Source organism: Hyaena hyaena, unplaced genomic scaffold, assembly GCF_003009895.1.
Source record: "Hyaena hyaena isolate Hyena2069 unplaced genomic scaffold, ASM300989v1 scaffold_13, whole genome shotgun sequence".
Taxonomy (NCBI): Eukaryota; Metazoa; Chordata; class Mammalia; order Carnivora; family Hyaenidae; genus Hyaena; species Hyaena hyaena.
The window spans coordinates 5,160,966-5,183,351 of record NW_024080645.1 but is presented as its reverse complement, the minus strand read 5'-3'; the positions used below and the strand labels follow the sequence as shown (position 1 = coordinate 5,183,351).

Genomic DNA, 22,386 nt, shown 5'->3' with positions numbered 1-22,386 from the left:
CGCTTGTCATACAATTCACCCATTTAAAACACAGTTCAAATTGTTCTCGCAGGATTGTTCAAGCCAGACTGCAATTTTAGAATGCCTTCATTCTCCCCACCTAAAAAAAACCAAAAAACAAAAAACAAACAAAAAACACCGCGCCCCAGCAGTCACCCTGCACACTCCTCCCCGGCTGCCGCGGGCCCCCCTAACCTACACCCGTCTCTGCGCATGTGCCTGGCAGGGATCTTTCATATAAAATCCTGCAATATGAGGCCATTTGTGTCTGCCTTTTCCCCCGGAGCGTGTTTTCAAGACTCACCCCCTCAGAGCGTGTGTCTGTAGTACATTCCTTTTTAGTGCTGAGTGATATTCCAGTCGCTACACATTTGGATTATTTCCATCTGGAGGCATTATCAATAATACTCGTATGAATATTCACACCCACAAGCTTTAAAAAAAAAAAACTACAGAAAGTGGCTCAATTCCACTTCTCTTCACAGTTCATTTTTCACTTCAAAATCCACTTCAAGGATCTTCCTGGGCTGAGACATACAGATCGCTGGGTAGGAAAAAAACAAGCGCATTGTAGACTTGACAAAGGCAGTGAGGAGCTGGCGTTTCTGCGGGGAGAGGCCTCCTTTTATTTAGAATGAGGCAGGTTTGTAGGAAAAGGAAACAGCTGGGGAGGGATCATTCTGCTGGCAACCAGGAGAGGTATAGGTTGAAAACTTTGGCAAATATGGTAGCTTCTCTTCATATCCCTGGCCTCGTTTCTTAACAGAGAAAGAAAACAAAACGAACAGAATAAGCAAAGAAACAAACAAAGCAAACCCACGGCCCGTTGGTGGATTGTCAGATGACCCAGCCTCGACAGGTGCACCTGCCGGCCCGAGCTCTGGCCACGCCCCTGGCGCACGTCATTGGCGCTGGCAGGCGGCCCCGCCCCCCCCCCCGCCCCCAGCCTCGACAGGTGCACCTGCCGGCCCGAGCTCTGGCCACGCCCCTGGCGCACGTCATTGGCGCTGGCAGGCGGCCCCGCCCACCGCCCGGCCCCGCCCCCTGCCACGCCCACCCCCAGCTTGGGTGGCTCCCGTTTTCCTAATGAACGACCCGCGGAGGTACCTGGGGTGGTTATGCTTTAGCCGCCGCCGTGCAGCCTGGGAGGCCGAGAGAGGCGTAAGGATGAGGAGGGGGTGAGGAAAGGGCACGGGGAGGCCCCACATTGTCCCCTTGGTACCTGTGAGTAAGGGACCTCACCCGTGGCCGGCTGGCCTTGAACCGCCGCCAGCCCCCGGGCAGACCTCATGCAAAGTAATGCAGGAACTTCTTATCACCCACGTTAGCACCCCGTCGCTCTTTTTTTTTTTTTCCTAAGTCAGAATTGGTTGCTATATCTGTAAGAATTCATTACTGGAATATTCCACCTGGCGACCCAATCAAACTGGCAGCACAGTAAGGCTGATTATACAAAAACCCATCTGTCCTCATTAATCTGGATAATGATGTGCAGAACCCCAGCCCGGAACCCTGGAAGTCAGCGCGGAGGTCCCCGTGCAGGCGACAGTGGGTGGTGACACGGCTGTCCACTGCCTCCTTCTTTGATCTGCACCAGCCACATCACAGACAGGCACAGCCCCAGGTCCAAACAGTGCAGACAAATCATTACCTCGTGTCAGAGGGGACAAGATCAGTTCCCGTCAAAATTCGAGTGTGGCCCCGTCTCCAAACCCCCAGGGGATTTCAGCCCTCCTTCCCCTGCGCCACCCACCAACCTTTCCTAGACTTGAAAAAAATCACCCAGCTTTTTTTTTTTAATGCAGTTTAATAGCATCGTGGATGTTTGGAAATAAAAAATACGAATGCATGTGCTGCAAACTTTGCCATCACCCTCCCTGATGCTCCCATCCAGAACCTAAATCCCGAAAGTATCTCCGGGGCCGACACAGTTGGGGTCGGGCTGGCATGCACACCCACCATGCCCTCACTTGCGGAAAATCCCCGGCTCCAAGTGAGCTTGCGTGACCCCTTCCCAACGGCAAAGATGTTCCCTGCACAGCTCCCGTGCACCACCCGATCTGACGCCCCGTCCAACACCAACCCAGATCCGGTACCGTGCGTGGTAAACCCAGATGCTTTCAGTAGGAGCAGCTGTTCATCTGAAATAAGGATTCATGCTGATCCCTAAATACCCTGATGCCTAACGGACTCCCCACTTGAAGGTCTCATGGGCCATCAACTCCACCGGCCTAGAGCTAAATTCATTCTTCCCTCTCCCAGCATCTGAATGAAGTTCTCTTCCCTTTACATTCTGGCCTCTTGCTCTTCCTGTCCATTTACTCAGAGCTGGAGTATCACAGTCCTCTCTTCCTTTCCTGTAAGGGAAGCCACTGGATGACCTTCCAAGCTCTGACAGTCATCTGTCTACTTCCCTTCCTCTATTAATCCCCACCTAGTTCAGCTTTTCATCCATCAAATTAGTCCACATACTTTTTTTCTTGCACTTTAGTTACTGCTCTCTACAACTTCCGCTACAATAAAACAAAACAAGCAAGACAAGAAATATGACATTGAAAGACATTAATATTGGAAAAGAAGAGAAAAACATCCTTGTTTTCATATGATAGGATTGTAAACCCCAAAGCCAGCCACTTAGCCATTACATTATTAAGAGTGTTCAGTAATACGTCAGACACATATAAAGAAATTAAAAATTCCATATCTGTCCCATATCAGGCAATAGTCAAATAGAGAATATAATAAAGAGATTGCCTCCCCAAAAGCAAGAAAAATAGAAGTACTTAGGAATTAATGCTAAAGGAGAACGACACAAGATGCTGATAAAAGCCACACCACTTCAAAGAAATAAAAGAATACTACATTGTAAGTAAGAAGACACAGAAATAAGACGATGATAACGTGTCTCCTAAATTAATCCATGAGTTCAATTCAATCCCAAAAAATCACCACCAAGACTTATCATAGAATTGGGGTTATTCGACAATTCTAGAAAAGTCCATAGAAGTCTAAAACCCATAGTGAAGAAAAAATGTACACAAATCATGATGAAAGTCTTGAGAATAAGAACAATTTGGCAGAGGTCATTCTATTAGAAACTGAAATACATTGTAAAGTTCTAATAATGGGTGTCTTTTTGTGTCAGTGGCAAAAACCAAGGAGATTAGCAGGACAAAACGGTGACTCCAGAGATGTGACAGTATAGGAACTTAGTTTATGAGCTTCACTGGAGAGTGAAGGGGTTAGAGATGGCACATGAAATCATTGATTCCAAATGGAAAAACATACGGATTCAACCTTACCTCACGCCATACCTAAGACTAAAGATGGAGTCATAAATCAAGTACAAAAATCGAAGCTAGAAAGGAAAATGTACAAGAATAGCTGTGTTATCTTTAGTTGAGGAAGGCCTTCTCCAGATGACAAAGAAATCCATAAGCCATAACGCAGAAGACTAATTTAGCCACAGTAAAAATTAAAACTTCATATAAAAAAGACTCAGCTAACAAACTTATAAGATAATTCGCATACCGTTAGAAGGGAAAAAATGCAACAAGAGAATGGGGGGTGGGGGGCAGGGTACCAGACAAGCACTGAGGCAGACCGTGCAGGACAAAGGGCGTGTTGTGGAATTTCGACCTTACTCTGAGAACCGGATGACCACCAAAGAGGTATATTCAAGATGGAGACCTGCGTGGGGTTTATGTCCAGAAAGATCGTTTCGCTGCAGGATGAAGAGTGGATGGGAGTTCAGGTGCAAACCAGTTACAAAGGCTTATAGCACAGTGGTCCAGGCACAGGGTGATGACCAGGGTAGTGAAGGAAATGGAGAGAAGTGCGGGAGCGAAGGTACCAGCGGGTGGCCAGGACTGTCATGGGCTCAGAGGTGAGGGAGACAACAGCTGGTGGGTTTTGAGCTTATGGAACTGGGAACGGGGGTGGGTCCTGCAGAAGACGATGCTTGGAATGAAGCCAGTGGTCCAGCTTTGGATGAGCTGGACTGGGTGTGGATGAGTTGGACTGGGTTAGGTCTGAGGCCTCATCGCCAGTCATCTGAGTTCCATGGATCCTGTTAACAGGGCAACGGGGAAATACGGCAGCAGTATAGAGATGTGAGGGTGTGGGGGTCTGGGGGTGGGGGGTGAACGGGGGAAGGGAGATGCTCACACCAAGAATGACACCGTTTGTTCCTCTGCTGGAGATGCTTCATGTCCCTCTGAATCCCTGGAGAGTCTCAGGGCCTCGGAGAGTCTGTGGCCAGGACAGGCTACACGGATCCCAGGTCACGTCCACATGGAAATCGTAACAGTGGGGTTCCAAGTAAACGTTTTGTTCTTCTTGCTCATAACCTCCGAATTTTGTCTAATACACCTGTATTGTTTCATTGGGAGGCCAAAGAATCAAGACAGATGAGTTTTTTAAAAACATGCCTTCCAGAGAAAGAAAGATGGGAAACTGAGGATAGAGGATCATTTTTCTTTTTGATTTTCTTTTACATTTATGAGGTTTTGCAGAATGGTGATGTTTGGGAGGGAACACCGAGCCGAGGCCCCCAGTGCCTTCGGGCGTGTCATGATTCTGAGGGGAGAGGAAACGGGCCCCAGAAGGGATAAGAGAGGGAAAAAACCACTGGCACACACACTACTGAAAAACTATAGGTGTTTCTCACATCAAAGTAAGTGAAGACACCATTTCATAACAAAACAATTTTCCAAAAATCTTATAATGATGCTCCCGTTCTGTTCATCAGAATCACCCAATGCACTTTCCAGTTTTGACTCTTTCATATTTAAGCTAACAGAATCGTTGAAATTAAATAAAATTCTTCCTTTCCCCTGCCAATTCTTTGTTTTCCCTATACCTAGTAATACGGATGCTCAAAAAATATTTGGTATTGACGGACTCCCTGATTCTGTGGCGCTCTGGGATTTGAACAGGGATGTCCCGACGCTCCCGCAAATGCACCCAGGGTTGCTTGGGCTGGCAAAGGCAGCCTCTGGCCAGTTCTGCTGGCTCCAAATTCCCTCTGGGTGGGGTTTGTGCCTTTTGCACCTTTCCAAGCCTTCCTTGTCTCTGAGAGGTCCCTTTCCGTGGTGCTCTGAGCTTTGTTTCAGAGTGTGAGTAAGCAGATTCTCTGACATCTGCTTCCTGAGTGTGAGTCTGGTGCCTCGCTTCCATCCCCAGCGGTCTAAAATTAGATCACGTCGCTGGGAAGACATTCATCCCAAGAAGAACCACCCTTCCAGCAGCTCAGACTCCAACTCCAGCTATCTTTCTCAGAGACAGCATCCAACCTGCACTGAAGGGGGGGAGGGGTGAGATCACCTAGGGAGACGGGGCACGTAAGTGGTTCAGCGTGACATCCTTCCCCAGAAGGGAGCGCGGGACCTGGGTCACACGGGAGTTCCCTTCCAACTCCACAGAGCCCGAGTCATGTTCACATTCGGGTTTAGAGACCCAAATGTTCACAGCGGAGCAAAATACAAAGTCTGAAGCTCGGTTAGTATCTTCTCTCGGATTCGAAATTGCAAGAAAGCAGCCAATCGTAACATCCTTAGAAACATCTCTTCTCTAACTTACGTAAACAGTACATATAGAGATGTGTGTGTATACATGGGCAGCTATACATACAGATATAAACATATATCAACAGACTAAAAAAAAAAAAAAACTAGTCTCATTTGATTTTTTTCCCCTCTAATCAAGATGCATTTTTTGGAGCCTGCATTCAATTCCAATTAAGGGATGCTTTTAGACCTTTTATAGAGGAACGACTAAATTTAACACCACCATTCACTCTAAATAGTAATTGGGTTTTACAAGGTATGAAGCTTTTAAAGGTACCTTGAGTCTCAAAGCCTTCTCTCTACCACTGAGGAGCCAAGCTGGCTGAGCTCAAAGTACAAATATCCCTGAAATATCCCTGCACGAGCTGCCCAGGAAGCAAATGCCCCATCTTGCACCTCTGATGGCAGAGAGCATGAACCATCCACAGAGGGCCGGCTACTTTTTTCGCTTCCAGGGGAGGAAGCAATTCCTTTTTAAATAAAATAAGTAACTTGAGGTAACTGGCTCACTGAATTTTTTAAGAATTCAGAATTAGGTTTTGAACATGATGACTGTAAAGAAGAGGGAGGAAAATATGCATTCAGAAACATGTTATATATATATTCTGCTGGAAAGAATATCAGCCAGGGAAAAAAGATACTTTCGCAGTATCCATTGGGATGGTGCCTGTTTTTCATCTCACCCTGCTTTTATGGCAACAAATCAAAATTTTCCCAACATCACAAAACAATTATGCAAAACTTCAAGTAAGTCGGCGTGAAGCGCCAATGTGCCCACAGGATGAATTGAAAAAGAGTGATAACCCTTCAGACATCCTCTGCTCCTAGAACGCGTGAGCCTGCTCTTATTACAGCCTAAGCATCCTTCCGTGCCTTCATCGCTTTCCTCCACCTGAGGCTTCCGAATTGATGGACAAGAATGCCCTGAGGCAGGTTTACTGGAGCCTAAGCAGACGGCAGAGAAGGGAGCACCGGGAATCTGTCTCCCCACCTAGACAACCGTGTTGGCAGATTCTATCTGAAGTATTTTGGAACTCTGTGATTTACTGATGTCTTGCAACTTCCAGAAGAAGGTTCGGACAGTAATATGTGGTTAATTCCTGACAGTTTCAGCACTTAGTTCACCGGCAGTTACCCAGCCCACTGCCCCACCCCCGGGGCACACAGCTATGAACCTGTTTCTGGAGCACTTGGATGGACAACGACCTGTCCTCCCAAAATCAGGTATTTATGTTCTGATCGCTGAATGCTGCTTCTGATCATGGAGGGGCAGACACAGAAGCAGGTGGCCATTTTTACATGCCCCCCGCCCATTATTGTTGCAAACCCCTTCCTCTCCAGCTGAAGTGACTTCCAGGGGATTTAAAAGGCTGGCACACTTTTTTCCCCTCATTCCCCTTTAAGAAACCAGGCAATAAAGAGCAGGTCATTCAAAGGCACCTGCATGTACAGAGGGAATTCTATCACGGTGCATGGCCAGGGAAAGGTTTATGCTGAAGACCCAGGAAGACTTTAACTTTACACATCAGGCTGATCCTTGGCACAAAGCCCACAGCAATCAAAAAACAAACAAAAAGACAGAAAGACAGAAAGGCAGAAAGAAAGAAAGAAAGAAAGAAAGAAAGAAAGAAAGAAAGAAAGAAAGAAAGAAAGAAAGAAAGGAAGGAAACTCTGAAGAGGAAGTATCTATATCTGACTTCCAGAGTTACGTTATTAGATTCCAATGTCCAGTTTTCAAAAAAATCCCAAAGGCATAGAAAAAAAAGGAAATTATAATCCATTCAAAGGAAAAAATACACCATAAGAAATGGTTTCAGAGAAGGACCAGATGATTCACCAAGCAGACAAAGATTTAAAACAACTGTCTTAAAGAGCTATGGGGAAATGTGGAGAAAATCAAGAAAATGATGTATGAACAAAATGAAAATATGAATAAAGACAGAAAATCTACAAAGAAATTAAAAGAGAAAGTCTAGAAAGTCTAGCGCTGAAAAGTAAATAACTGAAATGAAAAATTCACTAGAGGGACTCAGAGGCAGAGTTGAGCAAGAAAAAGAAAGAACCAGTAAACTTAAAATAGAACAATTGAAATTATTGCATCTGAGGAACAGAAGGAAAAAGGATTGGAGAAAAGTAAACAGAGTCCAGGAGTCCTGTGGGATCCCCTCAAGTGGACCAGCATATGCATTGCAGGGGTCCCAGAGGAGATGAGAGAGAAATGGGCAGAGAGATTATTTAAAAATAATAGCCAAAAACTTCCCAAATTTCATTAAATATGTTAATATACAATCAAGAAGCTCAATAAATTCCAAGTAGGATGGATCAAAAAGATCCACATCAAGACACATTATAATCAAAGTATCAAAAGACAAAACAAAATGAAAATCTTAAAAGAAGTGGGAGAGAAGCAACTTGAAACATACAAGGAATACTCAATAAGATTACGTGCAGATTTCTCATCAGAAATTTTTGAGGTAAAAGGCCATGGGCCAATGTTTTCAAAGTGCTAATAGAAAACAAAACCATCAACCAAGAATCTTATATCTGGCAAAATTTTCCTTCAAAAGTGAGGGAGTTGGGGCGGCTGGGTGGCTCAGTCAGTGGAGCATCCAACTTCGGTTCAGGTCACGATCTCGCAGTTCACGGGTTTGGGCCCCACGTCTGGCTCTGTGCTGGCAGCTCAGAGCCTGGATCCTGTTTCAGATTCTCTGTCTCTGACATAACAGACTTTAAATTAAAAAAGGTAACAGAAACAATGGAAGCCATTATGTATGAATAAAAGTTTTAATACAGTGAAACGATACGATAGCTATTTATGCACCTAGTAACAGGCCACCAAAATATTTGAAGGAAAACATGGACAGAATTGAAGGGAGAAATAGACAGTTTTACAGTAACAGTTGGAGATTTCAATTTCCACTTCCAGTAATGGACAGAACCGCCAGACAGACGATAAGTGAGGAAACAGAGGACTCACACAACACAGTAAACTAACAAGATCTAACAGCCCTCCACCCAAGAGCTACACACACATCCTTCTCAAGTGCACCCAGGCCACTCTCCAGGATACACCATATGTTAAGCCACGAAATGAGTCTCAATCGGATTAAAAAGATAAACATTATACAAAGTATTTTCTCCAAACACAATAAGATGAAGTTAGAAATCGGTAACAGAAGGACAACTGGAAAATTCACAAGTTTGTGGAAATTAAACAACACACTCTTAAACAACAAATAGGACAAAGAAGAAATCACAAGGGAGAATAGAAACCTCAAAAAGTTAAAAATAGAAGTACCACATGAGGCAGCGATTCCACTTCTGGATATACACCCAAAAGAATTGAAAGCAGGGTCTTGAAGAGTTTTCTGCACACCCATGTTTCTAGCAGCGTTCTTCACGAAGCAATCCAGCTTCCACCAGCAGATAAAGGGATAAACAAAATACGGAACATTCGTACAGTGGAATATTTTCCACCTCAAAATTAGGAAAGAAATGCACCACATGCTACAACATGGATGAACCTTGAGGACATTACACCAAGTGAGTAAGCCAGTCACAAAAAAACAAATACTTATGATTCTGTATATCCGAAGTACATAGAACCATCAAATGCAGGCAGACAGGAAGTAGGATGGTGATTTCTAAGGACTGAGTGGTGGGGAGATAAGGAGTGGAGAGTTTGTGTTTAATGGGTGTAGAGTTTCATTTTGGTTGAAAAACAATCTGAATGTGCTTAATTCCACTGAACTGCGCATTTAAAAACGAGCAAGATGATAACATTTTTGTTACCCTATTTTACCTTGATAAAACAAAATGATGTTGATGTTGTCCAACCTCACAGAGCTTACGAACCCCCCAAACCGCCATTTTCTTCTCCTTCTGTGTTTTGTCTTACACTGGACTTCATTACTTAGAAGCTTTACGTCTGAAAGACATTCCCCCCAGCCCCCATTTTACTAAGGTTCATTCTCTGTGGAATATGTTGTTCAGGAGCAAGAATTGGCTCTTGGAGGTGGGTGCCTTTGTTTGAATCCCAACTCTGCAACTTACTAGCCAGGTGACAATGAATAATTTATTTGTCTTCTCTGGACCCTCAGTAAAATGAAGATCATCAGAGTCCTTATCTAAGAGAGGAGTTGTAAGGATTAAGTGTTAAATTGTTATGTGCAGAGATGAACAGAACCCCCAGCCCATATTAGATGCTCCATTATTATTGTGGCCATCGTTCCATTAAAATAAGCATTTTCTAGGGAACGGTCAGGGGCCATGGAATCTACCTCCTTTTGTTTTCCCTTTTACTCATCTTTGTTTCATAGTCTTTTAAGTGATCTCCCTTCTTCAGTATTGGATCCTTCCAACCCATCATCCACCTCCAAGCTAAGGGAGTCTTTCTGGAAAGCAAATCTCACCATGCCTCTCCCAGTCTAAAAATGTTCAGCTGTCACTGCCAGGAGCTCGCCCCGGTCAGCTTCCAGAACACTTTTCAAGGCTTCACCCACACTCCGATTGCACCCCACTGCATGTGGTTCCCTGAGTCTGCTCTTTTTATTTCCTACCCCAGTGTTTTGTCTGCACAGCTCCCCCTCCTGGGTAGTCCTTCCATGCCTGGTCCACCTGGCAAACACCACCCCTCTTTTGAAGCACAGCTTTACAGTCACTTTTCCGTGAGGTGTTTCCTGGCCGCCTTGGCATCGCATCACAGCAGCCTTCACACTCGAGTGCATTTACTTGTCTCCATCTGGCAGGGGCTGAGGCTTATTTCACTTCGTGTTCCCAGCACCCAGCACGATCCTGGCTCAGCACGGGCAAACAGTGCAAGATGGATGGCCCTACTGTGCACCAGCAGACAAGGAGCCGTGAGTCGTGGCGTCTGCTCTCAAGGAACTTGGAGTTAAATTAAGGTTAGAGGTAACACCAGCCAATTGTTCAGAAGGGACTCCAACCAACGTGGGGTTGAATGTCTCATAAGGAGTGAAGATAAAGTCTCACCTTCCAAGTGAGGACATCACTTGGGAAGGTTTTAGAAATAGTAAAATAACCATCAGAACCTACTGAGCACACCTATTATTGCATAATTGTGTTGAAGTCATCATGTCATTTAAACTTCAGTCATTGATTAAAGCATCAGTTTGAGCAGGTAGAAGTCAGATACTTACATTGCACATAGCTGAGTTTACACCAGGAAGTTCTGAATTCCCCCATTCATTCTCTGCTCATGTATATATGTGTCAATTTGTATTTATTGACCCTGTCACAAGAAAGAATGCCAATAGAGCGGTGCCTGGGTGGCTCAGTTGGTTAAGCGGCCGACTTCAGCTCAGGTCATGATCTCACAGTTCATGGGTTCAAGAACCACATCGGTCTCTGTGCTGACAGTGTGGAGCCTGGACCCTGCTTTGGATTCTGTGGCTCCCTCTCTCTCTGCCCCTCCCTTGCTCACGCTCTGTCTCCTTCATTCTCAAAAACAAATAATAAAACATTTTTAAAACTATATAGAGAGTGTTCCCGAATCCATCAAGAAAGACAAACAATCCAAGAGAAACTGGATAAAAAGAGTAATATCAGAAAGAGAAAATGCTAGTGGACTATAAGCATATGTTCAATTATTAGTTTCATTAGGCATTAGAGAAATAATCAAAACCACAATGAGAAAGCTTGTCATGTCCATGCATTCGGTGACAAGTGAAAAGTTGAACAATGTCAACTGTCATCATGGATATGATGCAATCAACTGACTGTGTCCACTCTCGGTAGAAGAGAAAATTGCTGCAAACACTTTTGTAAGCAGTTTGGCGTCACCTAATCAAGTTCAAACAGGTGTGTATCCCCTGGCCCAGGCGTTCCTCTGTCAGAGCTATACACTGAGTAATGCTTACACATACTCATCAGAAGATTGTTCACAGCAGCATTGGTTAAAGCAGGGGTCACAATTTTTTTCTGTAAAGGGCCAAATGGTGAATAGTTTATTCCCTATAACCCACTCAGCAACTATTCAACTCTGCCAGTATAGCAGGAAAGCAGTCATTAGACAATACATAAGCAAATAAACAAGGCCGCGTGCCCATCAAATGTTTTTATGGAAACTAAAATTTTAATTTCACATATTCACATGCCATGAAATACTACATTTATTTTTATTATGTTTTATCATTTAAAAATATAAGACCTTTTTATGCTGAGGGCCCTACAGAATCAGGTGGATTTGACCCACAGGATAAATGTTTCCCCTGTTTGGTTTCTAATCTAAAAAAAAGAAAAAGAAAGAATACAGTAGTCCATCCACAGACAAATAGCTAAATAAATTATTACGTACAAACAGCATATGGGGGAAAACGTTATGTGGAAGAAAGTAGAGAGGAACTAGAAGATGTCCAGCAAAGCCATCAGACTACAACGAGGAGATGAGAGGGAAGGTTGCGTGGAGGCCTCACAGATGGTAATGCGGTCACAAAAAGGAGCTGCAGGGAGTTTTTAAGCCACAGTTGGCCCACAGAAGGCCTGTCTCCCAGAACAGGTCCACCTTGGTATTCTTACCCAAGTCTATCCTGAGTATGGGATAGACTCATCAAAGACTGAGTCATTGTCGGTGAGCAGCATGTGGGAGGTGGCCTTGACACTCACACTCTTGAATTTCATACCCTACCGGATAAACCCTGGGTCAGTTATGTTCCCTGCAGAAGGACACACCAGGCACATCCTCATGGCCGCCATGATCACGCAAAGTACACATCCCATTTACATAAAGTTCTAACAAGGCAAACTAAACACTTTTGTTTGTCACTTTGCACATAAGGTACTGAAACATGAAGATAGACAAGAGTGGTAAACATAAACTCAAGATGGTGATTTGCTCCCCACCCTGGGCCGGGGGTGCATAGTTGAGGTATTTTCCACCATAGCTCAGCATTAAGGCGGTGGCCATACCTTCCTCAACTGGACAGGGGGCACCTGGCTACACATTTTATTATTAGTCACTAACTGTCTACAGATATTTTATCTACTCCTTTGTATGTATGACATATGGCCCAATAATTTTTATCAAAATATATATCTTGCATATCTAATCAGCGATGTATGTAAATATTCTACCATGCCGCAGGTATGAAGACACTGCCCTCAACTTTAGAAATAACATGTGGAAAGCCACCTAGCTCAATAATGCATAGCTGTTTTCCCCTCTTTCTTTCTGGAAGTCTTCAGCACCAGGCTGCATCTGGTCGTGTTCTAGAAGATGGTTCTTCTATTCTCACTGAAGAAGTCAGACGACGGAATCAAATCACTGCCTTTCAAAAGCATCTCAAAGAGCGATCTGCCCTTCTTTCTCCTTCTGTCATTCCTGCAGAAAGGGGCACCATAACTGTTCCTTCATTTCTGCTCCCTTCCTGATCAGAACTCGCCAGCGAGTGGAAACCCATCAGTGATAGGCCAGCCTCTACAGGTAAAATGCTCTGTGTCAGGCTGACCTGTTCCAGTATTAACTTACTCTAAAATTCAGAAGCCTCTGCTGTGTTCACACTGTGCTTTAAATTCCCCACCAGCTTAATTCATTGTAATTATTACTAAGGCTTTCATCGGACTAGTACTTAAGACTGTTGCCTTAAAAGAGAAATTGAGATAGAAACTTGATCATGTAGAAGAAGGATTTTCCATTCCTACTTCACTATTATTCGTGGGTAATTGAATTTAAATTTTAACAAATGCCATTTTTGCAACCATTGAGGTTTTTCTTTGGACCTGTGGATATATATTATACTAAAATTTTCCAACATCAAATCACTCTTGCATTCAGGAATGTTGTTAGTTTGGTCTTGACTTCATCTTAATTTAACGGAATGCTGGTCTCAATCTGCCAGTGTTATATTCAGGACTTTTGGCCTATGCTTGTAACTCAAATTGAACTATAATTTCTTGTGTGCAGAAGGAGAGTGTTATGTCCATTCTGTTACCAAAGTTATTAACAAATGAATAAGAAAAATTTCCAGATATTTCCTTTCTCCGTTTCTTATACATTTGAATGAATCTACCCCATAAAACAATCTACCCAGGTCCTTTTTAAAGTGTAAATTTTGACATCTCTGGAAATCCATTCTCAGTTATTCTATCTTTCAAGATTTCTCACTACTTTTTTGTGAAAGTTTATGTATTTATTTTGAGACAGAGAAAGAGAAAGCATGAGTGGAAGACGGGCAGAGGGAGAATCCCAAACAGGCTCTATGTTATCAATACAGAGCCCAATGCGGGGCTTGAACCCACGATGGTGCGATCATGACCTGAGTTGAAATCAAGAGTCAGACGTTCAACCCACTGAGCCACCAGGTGCCTCCAAGAGCTTCCACTTCTGATGTAAATGTGCATGGCTATATTTTCTTTTCAATTTGTATTTTAAGATGTCCAAATTTATATATTCTTATTTACCCAAAAATTCTCTATATTCTTTTATTTCTCCCTTCACCAAGAAAAAAATTAGAGATTAGATGAATTTCTTTGTAATCTCCATTTAATTGTAAGAGACAATTAGTCATGTCTTTTAATGGCTAATTTGGGGCTAATACTATTCTCCCCTCCTGTCTCCATGAGACTTAATCTGCCTTGCCTTGCCGAAGCTGGATTCCACCTCAGATGGGACCCTCATGCTCAAACCCATCAGCTACCCTGTGTTTGAGTTTTTGTTCTTCCCTCCATCGCTGCTCTCATGGTGCCTCTCTGTCTGATATGTGGGACTCCTGTTTTGACCGTTTCCTAGGTTGTTTGAAATCACAAATTTAAGGTCAGTATTTTTGTAGTGGATTTCAGTTATTTCCCATGACTGAAGTTTGTGATCATGGAGAATGAACTATATACTTTCTCCCCTTTGCAATGTATTAAGACTTTCTTTGTGATTGAACTACATTGTATAGTTGTTGAATGCACTCTCACCAAAGGGCACTCAGAGATGAGTAAGGCGCAGATTCCAATTTGGTCTATTTAATTAAACTTAGTAACATTACTATCCAGGTTCTGTATATTGTCACCTAGCTGGGGCTGTTTGACCTTTCAGAGGTGTGGAGAACTGCGCTCAAGTCTTTCTCTTCTTCTAGGCTTTCCACATTTCCTTCTTGCATAACTTCTACAAAATACCTTGCTGTGTATGTGAATTGTATGTTGCTCATTACCAGTATATTTTGATCCTAATGTCCAGAGGATGCCCTTTTCTTTCTGTTGGGATAAAATGATCCCTATCAATTTTAATGCTTTTATACTTATAATTCTCTTTTAAAAGTTTTTAAATGTTTATCTATATTTTGAGAGAGAGAGAAAACACGAGTGGGAAGGGCAGAGAGAGAGGGAGACACAGGATTTGAAGCAGCTCCAGACTCTGAGCTGTCAGCACAGAGCCCAACTTGGGGCTCAAACCCATGAACCTTGAGATCATGACCTGAGCTGAAGTCAGATGCTTAACCGACTAAGCTACCCAGGCAGCCCCTTTTAATTCTTAATTATACAGTATGAATAAAGGAGTCTTTTAGTCAAGATTTTTGCTTTTGTATTTACCTGCACCTATTAGCTCAAGATTTTTGTTTTAATCTTGCCGTTTTCTTTATTTTTCTTCTTTTCTTTCTTAGATAGTCTTTTACAAATGACATATAAGATTTTGTTGGCTAATTTTTTTTCATCCCAGATTAAGATTAATCTTCTGCCTGAATTGGGGAGCCTGGGTGGCTTAGTCAGTTAAGCGTCCGACTTTCGCTTAGGTCATGATCTCACGGTTCGTGGGTTCAAGCCCTGCGTCGGGCTCTGTGCTGACTGCCAGCTCAGAGCTTGGAGCCTGTTTCAGAGTCTGTGACTCCCTCTCTCTCTGACCCTCCCCCATTCACGCTGTCTCTCTCTCTCTCTCTCTCTCCTAGGAATAAATAAAAAAGCATTAAAAAAAAATTTTTCTGCCTGAATATCTGAATGTAGTCACGTGTGCCATCATGGATAATACATTTGATTTTATTTATGTTCATCTTGTTTTCTGCTTTTGGGGTTTGAGAGAATTTTAATTGTTTTTTTGTGTTTTCTTATAGTTTCACACCATGTTCCATTTATTTTGTCTTCTGTGGTAAAATGAAAATCGGTCAGCTTTAAAACTTACACTAGTGATTACCCTGAGGTCTTATAAAATTGTCCTGGAAAATATATTTCTCTAATGATCGAAACCAAAAATAAAATCTCTTTGTCTGACTCCTGTGTGAGACATCACATCTAGTTCACGTTTCGTTCTTAGTTACTCTTGCCTACCTTCTTCCTGTTTTTGTTAAATTACATGTGGGATTTTCAGAAACAAGTTATAATTAAATTACAGTTTTTATTTTGTAGTTGTTCTGTTTTCATGCATGGAGTTTGCAAAGCGTATGTTAAACAAACACGATCTCGCTTAACTAGCTTAATTCTCTGAGCCAGTTCTTCCGTGTTGGAACAACCCCATTTTTAGTCGTTTTGATTCCTTTCTTGGCCAACTTAACTGCCTTGTGGAGTAATACTCCTCAAAAGGACCGTGTAGTCATTTCACCTTATGGCATCTTCCAGCCTCCCTCGCCTGCCCCCCAAAAACAAAGAACAGATAAGGTCTCGTGGATGCCATGTGTCTGTGTAAACTTTTGCTAATACAAAATTCGGAGGAGAGGCGCCTGGGGGGCTCAGTTCATTAAGCGTCTGACTTCAGCTCAAGTCAAGATCTCATGGTTCGTGGGTTCGAGCCCCGCGTTGGGCTCTGTGCTGACAGCTCGGAGCCTGGAGCTGCTTCGGATTCTGGGTCTCCCTCTCTCTCTGCCCCTCCCCTACTTGTGTTCTCTTCCTCTCTCTCAAAAATAAACATTTAAAAAAAAAATTGGAGGACAACACATTTTTCTTTCAAAACACTAATTTGGAGAAGTCTCCAAGCCTGAATATACATAAAATAAACTTGTATTTGTGTCCTACTCCCTACCTCGATGACTACAGGAGTCATAAAGACACCACGACACACGATGTGCTGATCTTTCTTCGTCTTTCCTTTTTTCAGTTGTCCCTGATCCGTGCTTATTCCGCCGCAGACGTTTTCTTCCTCGTGTTCCTTTTCGATGCTCTCCCTTCCTGGGGCCGGGCTCTCCCACACCTGTGCCCCTCGGGTGTCCCGTTACTCACCTGCGGCCCCACGCCCACATCCGGCTCCGTGTCCTCTTTGCTGCCATCTGTATTTCTTTGTACTTCTTTCCAGAGTCTGAGAGCTTTCCTCAATTTGATTCGACATCACTTTCCAAACAGTTCTGCCCATGGAAAACAATCTCAAACAAATCCTCAGGTGCCCAGATTATGAAGAATTATTTTAGAGGAAACAGAGGATCAAAATTAGCTGTTCTGGTTGGCGGGAGCCTCCAGGGCACTGGGCCCCGATCCCTCAAACCTGTTCAGCCCCTACGCCAGCCTCCGGGACGCTCCCACGTGGCTAGGGCGTGCTCGGTTTGGAAAGCACTGCTCTGCAGTGCTCGTTAAATTTTCTGCAGCGCCAGCTTGCTTCTTTACTACTTCCACTGCTGATTTTGATTCAGCGATTTCATTTTTAATGCAAAATCATTTATGCTGTTTATTAGGTTCCTTCTAAACCTCCTAAAGCTGTGTACCCAACTCCTCTGTACACCTGTAACTTCACCAAGCTTAAGCTCCACATTTAATTAGCCACACAGGCCAACGATTTTAAAAGAAGTCAGATCTGTTAACATTTGGAGCAGTTTTAATAGCACATTTGGCATTCATTGATGGTAGGGCTCTTTGAAAAACCAAAACAGTAAAGAAAGAACTTAATTTATAATTTTCTTTTTCACTAAGAAAGCCGAAATAGACATTAAAAAAAACACAAATTTCACATCTGTTAGAGGTGGGAGGGGTGCAGGATGTGGGCTCAGCCCCGGGAACCACATAAATTGGAAAGGAATGTAATATTCTATGCACTTTTTTTTGTTGGTTTTTGCATCCAGATCTGTTATCAACCATTTTTAAAAAGTAATTAAATTTTAGTTTTCTTAAAAGCTTTCCTTATCACAAGAATCTCCCTTTTCATGAAAGCCTATTATGTTCTCATCTCATCCTTGGCTTCCTGAAGTTTATTGAGCTCAAGTTAGATGTTTCCTAAAAGTTTTCTGTTCTTTCCCATAATAAATTTTTTCCAGAGTGCCCCGTTCCTCGGCCTCTGAAGTCCCGTGTTCGCTCTCTTCCTTGTTCAACCCTTTGATCAGAGAGAGATCTCGGGCTTGATACTTGTTCATAAAAAGTACGTGGGGTTTTGCTTCAGCCCCGCGCCCCCCTCCACCTCTCTGTCTGATGTAGAACTCCACGCCGCTGCCCATATCTGGCCAACTCTCCTGTGATCTGCAATTTACTCAGCCTAAGGAAGGGGCTGCCTGGTCAGCTTCTAGACTGAAGTGACTCGTTTCCTCGTCAAAGACACCAAATGGAGAACAGAGCTTTCTGTCTCCACTTTGTGCCAAACTCACATTTCTCCATTAGTATATTAGGACTATAGCTCAGGAGTAGGCTGGAGAGAGACAGGGGCCACAGAAGACCAAGAATTCCCAAGACCTCTTTTCCCCTACTTGGCCTTAGAGTTCCTAGGAGATTCCTCGGAGTGCTGTGAAGTAGGCATTTCTTCTGGCTTCTAGGAAGCCATTAAATAATATTTCTGGTTTCCAACTTTGGTGGAAATCTGAATCCCCTTCTAAATTTTCACAACTATGTCAGAGGGAGGGTGGGGGAGGGTAGGTAGAGCGTGTCTAGTTTTAAGCCATCATAACCCACAAACTAGCATAGTAACTCAAGTACATTAAGCCACGGACCCAGTCTGTGATCTTCCCTGAAATCATTCGGAACAACTGATTGCTAGTGCCGAGAGTCAAATGTGTCCCTTTGGTATGAACAAGACGGAGAGGACTGGTGTGTATGTGTGTGTGTACCTGTGTGTCTATACGTGGAATATGGACACGAGCATGTGGGTACCAGACTTGTGAGATGGTAACATAATCAAGATGGACTCAAGTAAATTTAAAACAGAAACAGAAATGCAACAGAACTTAAGATTGGAGAGTTTATATACTAATTTCTGGAGTGTCGCGGCCCCTGGGTGGCTCAGTCGGTTAAGCATCTGACTTCGGCTCATGTCACGATCTCACGGTTCGTGAGTCCGAGCTCCGTGTCAAGCTCTGTGCTGACAGCTTGGAGCTTGGAGCCTGATTTGGATTCTGTGTCTCCCAGCCTCTGCCCTTCCCCTGCTCACAATCTGTCTTTCTCTCTCTCGAAATTAAATAAACATCTAAAAAAAATTTTTTTAAGTGGTCTACTAATTTCTGGAGTGTTCCTCCAGCAACAGTTAAAGGTCATTTATTTTATCTCCCCACTGGACTCTAATCAATTTGGTGCATGGCATTGCTGCGGCTTTTGATGATTAGCTACTCAGTATCCACTCACCTCTGCTCTTTCCTAACAGTACCCAATTTTAGCTATGCTCCTGGCACCTCTACTAAGCCTTTGTACTTTGGGGAAAGCTGACCCCTTCCTTGCTGCCCTGGGTGGATCCTGAGTGGTCTAATCCAGAGTCATACCACGTACCACAGGGTTAATTCAAGTCAGTAGCCTAAATCAACCAGCATCTGGCTCTCCCCAGCCTCAGCCACTGGTCTAAACCAGTGTGTCTTACCTCAGACATGACCTCAGCTCTTCCGCTCCATCCATTTCCCAAGTCATTAGCCTTAAAGGAAGCGAATGCTCAAATGGCTCAGAGAAGCCAGCCGTGGAACTCAGCACCAGGTTATTGGTCATCTGCCCCACTCAGCAGGTGGCCCCATGGCCAATGAAATCACAATGGGCACAAACAGCATCACTGGTTGAGACCATAGTCACTTGGAAAGCAAAAGCATCTGCACTATTTTTGACAGTTCCTTCCAGAGCATGACTGATGGGAAATTGGGTCAATTCACAGAAAATGAGGGAAGTGATCTGATAAGTGAAAACCTCATCCTGGACTAGGGGAACTGCGTGTGTAATCCATCTCTGTGTCTCCAGTGCTGGACACAGGGCCTGATTCACTGACTGCACCCCAAACGTGTTATGAAGGATGGCACAGGGAACATGGCCTTCTGGAATGTCACTGAACTCTGCCCGACTACGCAAATATCTCCTCTTTGGATGCCCGCAGTTGCCTACTAAAAGTTCATTGAATTAATTGTCCACAGAGCAGGGTCTTTATTGCACAGGTGTGTGAGAAGAAAGGAACAAGAAATGGCCAACCCAGATGGTGAGGTGGCCACCAGGGATGGACTCATGGTAGATCACACGAGACACATGGTCAGGAAGCTTGGTTCCGGTCATGGCCTCGCTTCTAACTTGTGTGGTTGTGGATGACAACAATTCCTGCTCTTCTGCCACACAAGAGTTTCCAATGAACCATATGGAACAGGACAGAAAGTTTCAATGGCATCATGAGTTAGGCTCAATTCTATGCTCTGGGGGGCATACAGGGTGAGTAAGATCCTGATGGGAACTCTCACTCCCAAGAAATGACCATTCAGAAACTTCCTGGCAATATGGAAATTTAAATGAACAGCTCTTTCCTTTTCCATACACCTTGCCCAACTAGATCCCTGTTAAAGTAACAAATGGAAAACAAATTTAAGGAGACACATATCTTAAACACATGTAGCAGTGACATCCATAGTTCAGTGTTTTGTGATAGACTATTACAACTACTCGGGAAAACATAAAATTAGGTCTTGACCTCAAATTATTCTTTAAAACAAATTACAAATTTACATTACATTATACAAAATGACTTAGAATAAGTTCGATCAAACAAATAGAAAATACAAGCATATATTTTCCATTCTTCTAATGGATAAAAACTTCCTTAAATAAAAGAGAAAATAAAGATTTGCTAAGTGAAAAAAAAAGACTGATAAGCACAAGTATGTTTTAAAAAACTATTATATTTCTTCTGTTATATATATAAACTTTTAAACATCTCTGAACTTGGGATTGATGACCTCATGAAATCATTTTCAGACATGCCATAGTTTTGAAGTACATGTCCAAATTTGGTTACAACTATTCATACCATCTTTGCTTCAACTGAGTCTGTACATTATTTGTAATATACGCCCAAGTAGCATAATTGGAGATAGTAAAAAGTTGCCAAATCTTCCGAGCATGGTAAGACTGCATGACCGGCCAATAAATCCACAGGACTACAGTTGAAGTGCTGAACATTGGAAACTTCCTGCAGACTTTGACTAGCACCTGATGATTGACTTTAGTGATATGATTCAGTTAAAGAAAACAGGAAGTCATGAGTAAATTCAAATCGAAAAAGGGCAACATAAAAACTTGCAGATTCAGCAGAGGCTGGATAACAACTTGGAAGAAAATCATAAAGATAGTTGTGGTATATGTCTTTTTTTTCAACTGTTACATCACCAATTGGCCTTGATGATACAGAGGATGATACTGGTGGAAAACATGGATATCAATGAAAGGCTTTAGATTCTTTGAAGAAACACAACTTATCAAAACTGACACTAAGAAGAAATAGAAAATTAGAATATTCCTGTATTGATGAAAGAAGTTGAATCCTTAATTTAAAACCCTCCCACAAAGAAAGCTCCAGGCGCAGCTTCAACAATAAATTCTTTCAGATATTTTTAAAAGAACTTCTACTTTACACAAACTTTTCCAGAGAATAAGAAAGAGCAAGAACACTTTCCATCTCTTTTATTCTCTAACCAACAAATCTTTGATTCCAAAACCTTAAAAAAATATATACAAAAAGAAAAGTCTAGTCCAATCCCACTCATGAACGAAAATCAAAAACAAAATATTAGGAAATCTAATCCAGTAATATATTAGAAAATTAACAAATTTATTTCACAAATGCAACTTGGTTTAACATTTAAAACTTAGTCATCAGATTAATGTATATACAGAGGAAACCATTTTTCTCAAATAAATGAAAAAAACACATTTGAGAAACTAATCACACATTCACAATGGAAAAAAATCTTTAGCAAATTGGGAATAAAAGGGAACTTCTTAAACATGATAAGAGGAAGCTACAAAATAAATATACAGTAAACATAATTTTTTAATGTTTATTTATTTATTTATTTAATTTGTATTTATTTCTTGGAGAGAGAGAGACAGCGTGAGCAGGGGAAGGTCAGAGAGAGAGGGAGACACAGACTTCGAAATAGGCTCCAGGCTCCGAGCTGGCAATCAGCACAGAGCCCGACGCGGGGCTCAAACCCATGAACCGCGAGATCATGACCTAAGCGAAAGTCGGACGCTTAACCGACTAAGCCACCCAGGCGCCCCAATGTTTATTTATTTTTGAGAGAGAGAGAGTGTGAGCTCAAGCCGGGGAGGTACAGAGAGGGTGGGGGTACAAAGGACACAATGCAGGGCTCCAACTCACCAACCTTGAGATCGTGACCTGAGCCTCCACAGACTGAGCCACCCAGGAGCCCCTGCAGTAAACACAATTAGTGGTGAAATATGGAAATGCACGTGCCTACGTTTGAGAGTGGGGTGATGCCACTATCACCACTTCTATTCAACGTTATTTTGGAGATCCTCATTAATGCAAGTAAATAAAGCAAGAATAAATAAATAAAAGTTCAAAGTATTGAGGAACATTTGGAAATAATTATCATTATGCACACATGATGTAACATCCACATAATCTGCAGATAAGAAGTGAAAGACCTTTATACAGAAACAATAAAATGTTACCGAGAGGAATTTCGGAAAGACCTAACTAACTAAAGGCATACGCCGT

At 42.7% G+C, this 22,386-nt stretch overlaps 1 long non-coding RNA gene across 1 annotated transcript; it reads right to left on the bottom strand.

The window, feature by feature from the left end:
• Window positions 1-597: 597 nt before the first annotated feature.
• On the bottom strand, window positions 598-19,369 carry LOC120248687. The gene is made up of 2 exons (XR_005532658.1): window positions 19,258-19,369; window positions 598-758 (listed from the first exon to the last, which is right to left on the bottom strand). It is a non-coding gene; the product is annotated as an uncharacterized LOC120248687 (long non-coding RNA).
• Between the last annotated feature and the right edge of the window lie 3,017 nt (window positions 19,370-22,386).